The following is a 6,000-nucleotide window of genomic DNA, read 5'->3' on the forward strand; positions in this document are numbered from 1 at the left end:
CCTGTACAGACCGTAACGGCAACGACAAAATAATCTCGTCTACAATTTGTTGCCGCTTCATGCGTCGCGTACCGTACGCGACGATGCAGGTCGGTGATGGAACTGTCTAGTGGGAATTTCTTGCGTTATAGAGATGAAGGAATATCTATAAAAAACTTTTTGCCTAATTATTACGTTCATATATTGTAGTGTTATATATTAGCATCGTCCTCAAAGCGCACATTGGAAAAATACGGTTTTATTCAATCTTCTATCAATGAACTGAAAAGGTGGCATTGTCTCTAGGAAGAATTTGTTTGTTATTTTCTAAAATACTAAGGTACGAATAATAGTATATGTTAATAAAATGAAGTATTGGAGTCTAACAAATGTTACAATTTATTTTTACTTTTATAAATTAATTATTTTAATTACTATAGAATAAGAAGATACCCATCACGCCAGTTACTTTACAACGAAATAGATTTAAAGAACAAGACAGAGTACTTTGAATATAACTTTCAGTTGGATGCAGAAATTCAGGTTTAAGCCATTGTTAGACGTTTTCGGTCCATGAGACGACCTGACGATTTTGTATTATGAAAAACATTTTCTCTAAAGCTAGCTTTTATTCATTTTTATGTCGGCTAGTCACAAAAATGTCCATTTTACAATGAAAAAATAATAGAAGCATGCTATAAAACCTCTTAAATTTTTAGAAAGCGTACATTTTACAAAAAATGTAAGAAACGTTTTAATGTTCTGTATTATTAAGTTATTCATATTTTTAATTATAAAATTATGTTAAAAGTTTGTTGACATTATGTTAAATAAATTATAATTAAGATCGAAACGTCGATATTGATCAAATTTTTAAAGAGATAAAGATATAAATCGATCTTTATGTAATACATGTGTGTAAGACTATTTCACATAAATTCAAATATTACAAAAAAATCATTAGGCAGTCTTTTGGCCAATAAGATAAATTGAATTTTTTTGCAATTTACTAACGCTATTTTAATTAATTTGTTAGTTTATTATTATTTATTAGCATACACATAAATATATGAATACATAGAATTGATATCTTTAACACCGATCCTGTTGCCTCTATAAAACAAATTAAATCTTTATTATTATAAATTACAAAAATGTACATTCTGTACAAATAACTACGGATGCATTCTACGTTCAAAGTTTATGTAAAATCGTGCTTTGGTTACATATTGTTCTGTGACCAATAAAGAAATAAATAAATATGTTAGTAAATAAATAAGTAAACAAAATAAATAAATATGCCATTAGATATAAAGCGAAAAAAAATTTAAATAAGATTAAACAACGTCGACGTCAAGACACGTTTCAATTTTAGTATTTTAAAACCATCCTGGTAATGTGATTATTTTATGAACCTAGGCAAGGAATTTTATAGCTTTGTAATATTATGCTTTACAACAACATACAATGTTAAATTTGAACCATCGTTAAGTGATTAGGAGTATAGTGTAAGGCTCATTGCAGGAAAAATAGAGAAGATTTTTTGTTAAAGAAGTTAAGTAAGATTGATCTTGGATGCAATGACCTAATTATTTGCAGATAGAAACGTATGGTGAACACGCTACATCAGTGGAATATTTGATACACGGTGTCAACAACTTAAATTTCTAAAAGTGTTCTGGTTGGACCACAAAAATGGAAAAAGAAAAATTGCAGGAGTTATTGGATAAAACTATTAATACTTTTAGATTTTTTTAGATTAATTTTTGTTGGCTATCGCCAAACCTAAACCGTGCTTTAATAAAAAGTTGACTGGATTGATAGGCCAATCCAGTCTTTCGTATCTGCTATAGTCTCCAGGTCAATGGTTATCTGTGTATCACCACGTCACAATAAAATTTCAGCAATTATTAGGAAGAATCAAGATGGTTCGACGAATGGTTTGCGGAAATAGACAAGTATTTTTTGGTATGATTTTCGTGAATATCTGAGCAATGGGCAAAATGTGTAAAAACTCATGGTGAAAGGAAAGTTTATTCCTATCCAATATTACGTGTTTGTTTAATCAAAACACTGGAAAAAACGCATGCAAACAGTAGTAGGTAATTGCCTGTTTTCGAGTCATAGTAAAAGATTGGTTTAATAATTTATCTTTATTTTTAACTTACTTAAGTAAGAGTATATAATTTAAATAACAAAGAACAGCGTCTGACGTAAATTTACTGAAATAAATTTTGTCGCTAGACACAAAGAAGCTGTGCCGTCGGAAGTGGACATTACTTTTCTTACTATCTGAATAAGTAAATTATGACAAGTATCCTTTAAAATGCAAGCAGTGGGAGCTGTAGTGTATTAGTTTTGTTATAAAGATGCAATTTGTTCACTTTGAAATAGTTCATTTTTTAAAATATTATCTACTAAAAAATAAATACTATTTTTGTACTCGTTAGTTATTTTTTTAACTTTAATTAAGGTTTCAGCTTTAGTATTGAAAAAGATTTAGAATTGGTATATATCATACAAAGTTTAACGTAAAATCTCGTCTCAAAAATATAGCGGCAAAATTATATATTGTGTAAATAACTGACGATGTCTATAGAGGAGTATACAATAATCTTCACGTTTGGCAGAGTTAGCTATAGCAGTGTAGTGTTATGGAACGCAGAAGCCGTATCATGTATACTCTGAAAACCTGTTTGTGAGCTATTTTTCTATTATTTGTGAATTATATAAGATTGTATCACGGAAAACGAACCCTCGACCTACGATCACTAGTCTTAGCCCTCTATCGTTGCACTACCACTGCTCAAACAACTGATTGTTGGATCTAAATTACGATGCCCCGACCGCACGAGAAAGAGTTGTGTCGTCGATTTGTGGCTAGTCGAATACAAGAAGATTCTCTGAAACTGTGCAACATCGGAAAATTGTTATACCAAAATTTTGTTAGCACCATATATTAAAGCAATTTTCCGTCATTTTATATATGTTGGCGTGACCGCGTTGTATAATCGTTTAATTGTTAAAAATTTATTGTCTTAGGTTGACCCTACAATAATCAATTTTGTAAACGCTTGATAGTAAGTAGTAGTACTAATTATTGAAGGCAGACGAAAAATTGTGTCTTGATGATGGTTAGAAATAACTGCGCAATAACGAAATTAAACAAGAGAGAGAGAGAGAGAGAGAGTTGTTGCTGGAATCACTGAAATGTTAGGTTCTTCAAGATATTGTTACGCTATTAGTCGAATATCACGAGATTCGTCAAAAATGTGTTGAATAGGAAATGTGTTGCTATACAGTAAAATGATATCAAAGTTACGGATAAAGCTTTTTTTTTTAAAAAAAAAACGCTATTTTAGCTAATTCTTCGCAATGGTTTGGTATAATCTGTGGTACATGTTTTGTCAACCCTTAAAGTTGAATTAGCGTCGTTGCTACGCTTTACTCCAAAATTAACAATTTCTTCTTGAATAAAGCACTATAGTGTACGGTTTGCCTTATGTGTACACTATAAACATTTTGAATTATAATTCAAAAGCAATGCATTAAACATTGTTGAATATTTCACATTTAAAATATGTATGTCTTTTAGCAGAAAACCACTTAGGAAGTTTAATAAATAATAACAGTGTCTAGTATGCAAGCACTCGTACATTAACTCGCTGTCTTTGCCACTGAAACGTTGCAACTGTTGCATTAAAATGAGAGCTTTTATACTTATGACCTCTATTGTATCATTGAATTACTTTTTATGAAACCATTTTTATTTATAATAACTGAATTTGCTTGCTTTAAAAATAAGGAAAAGTAGAAATATTCTTTTAACTTTATTAACACACGTAGCCAAAACGCACTGATGTTAGAAAATGTTATGTTATGCTCGAGTAGAATGTCAGATATTACAGACTCAGCGTCGTCCTAAAATTTTTATTCTTTAGAAGCTCAAAATCAATCAATGTTTCTCGCAATCGCTCTTTTTCGAAGTTTGTTACAATTCACCCGCGTTGTAGGAAAAAAGACAATGAGACTTATGTCTCTCCACAGCGCCTTTAAACTGGACTAATATAAGCAAGCTTAAACAGCTCATTATCCAGATGCCCTATTTTATAATGGATAGATTAAATGAAAGCCCTCACGGTTTCACCCCAAAATTATAGTGTCTTGGTGAGTGAAAATAGTGGGATATTGTAAACGACGTGTCCCGTCTTTACGAATAACAAACAACAAAGATTTTCATTTGTAATAGTTATTAATAATCATGAAATTGATTTATAATGAAAAAACATAAAATTTGGGCAGGCTATGTAGCGCTCAAAACAGACCGCCTTGATCTTGAAAGTTCTGGAATGAAGATCAAGAATAGGCCAGACAGCATCCACGCACAAAGTTACAAGACCTTGTAGGCCGCTTTCAAACGGCCTTCAGGTCTATATTCACAAGTGAACACTCTTCAACTGAAATAATGATGCTGATGATAAAAAATTAGTAAATCCGATCTTTTAGTATATACTGTTCATATTTTACAAAGATAATACGATTACTTAAAAAATAATGCATAAAACCTTAGTAGTTCGTATTTTTCGACAACAATATTGTATTGTACAATAAATGTAACGAAATCACAAAGACATGTCTAGGTTTTAAATAAAATACAACTAAAATCAAAAACATATTAAACTAAATACAGATATATGTGGGATTGTCAAACAATAAAGGCGGCGGTTCCAAACACAAGACTTTATTTCATTCTTAGCAGCGTAATAATCTTTTCACTCTATATTTCGCCTGACATTACATCGACTTAAAGAACCTCAAGGAATAACAAAAGTGACAAATAAAATAAGTTTATGAAATTATAAGTAATAGTAAATAAAAACGTATAAATAATTTTATCTTAAATCCACATATTACCTTCTGCACAAATGTTAGTTTTGATAGAGACACAATGTATTTAAAAACTTCTAATTACAATATATTTATAGCCTGAAACTTATTTTGTGGATGGCAGTAAGAAACCACTGGTGCACATGTTCCTCCTTCTTCGTTGCCGTGACAAACTAAAACCAGTTGATGTCGATGTAGTGTATATTACAGAGACAATCATGATTAACCTCGTCGGTCAGCATCATAATTTAAATCGGCTTTCGAATTTAAATTCACACGAGCTTTAATAAATCAATATTAAAAGTAATTGATTACTGTATTATCTAGTAATTTGAAGCGTTCTCCATTGTACGATGCAGCTTTATATGTTACGTATTACACTACAAAGCCTTAACTTTGTCTATCGATAATCGATATAGATTAAAGACTCGTACATATTGGAGAAAAAATATTATAATAAGAGAGATGTTTTAGTAATATAATGTTTTCATATCTTTTAGAATTTAAGATTATTCATCTATACATAATATTAAATGCAGGCTTAAATAGTTTTATCACTTGGCACTAGTCACTTGTAGAACTAGAAACCTGATTTATGTCTTTGAAAATCAAAAGGGCAGCGGCGAATCGTAAACGTGTAATTATTACTTATGAGGCACTTTGTTAATCAATTATTTGCTATTGCATCTTAGCTAAGGTTGAAGCAACCAAAATATATTTAGCGCAACTTAAACAAACATAAAAGCACTTATTAAAATTATGCTATGCCTGCCGAGGCGAATATCTAACTTTGCTGATGTTACAGTATGTGGGTTGTTCCTTGATCACTGCATAAAAATATATGACAGCATAATCACTCAAACACAGACACTAAGAAAAACAAAAATCCCGTCATTTGATCCCTACAGCAAAAAATACCTTCGCAAGTAGCTTCCTTAACTTCCCAGCGAACATATATATAGTTTTCTCCATATAAATTAAGACAGAGAATAAGAACTAGCCGAAATTTTTTGGTGATTTGATAAAAGAATTACGTAATTCAAAATAAATTTTTATTTTATTCTCTATTGAACTAAACTTTAAGTTCGTATGTTACAATGACATTTCAATTTAAAACTAGCTCTACCAAAATAA

Source organism: Battus philenor, unplaced genomic scaffold (genome assembly GCF_028537555.1).
Source record: "Battus philenor isolate CCGP_79_NKW_IND1 unplaced genomic scaffold, ilBatPhil1.0.hap1 SCAF_10, whole genome shotgun sequence".
Classification (NCBI taxonomy): Eukaryota; Metazoa; Arthropoda; class Insecta; order Lepidoptera; family Papilionidae; genus Battus; species Battus philenor.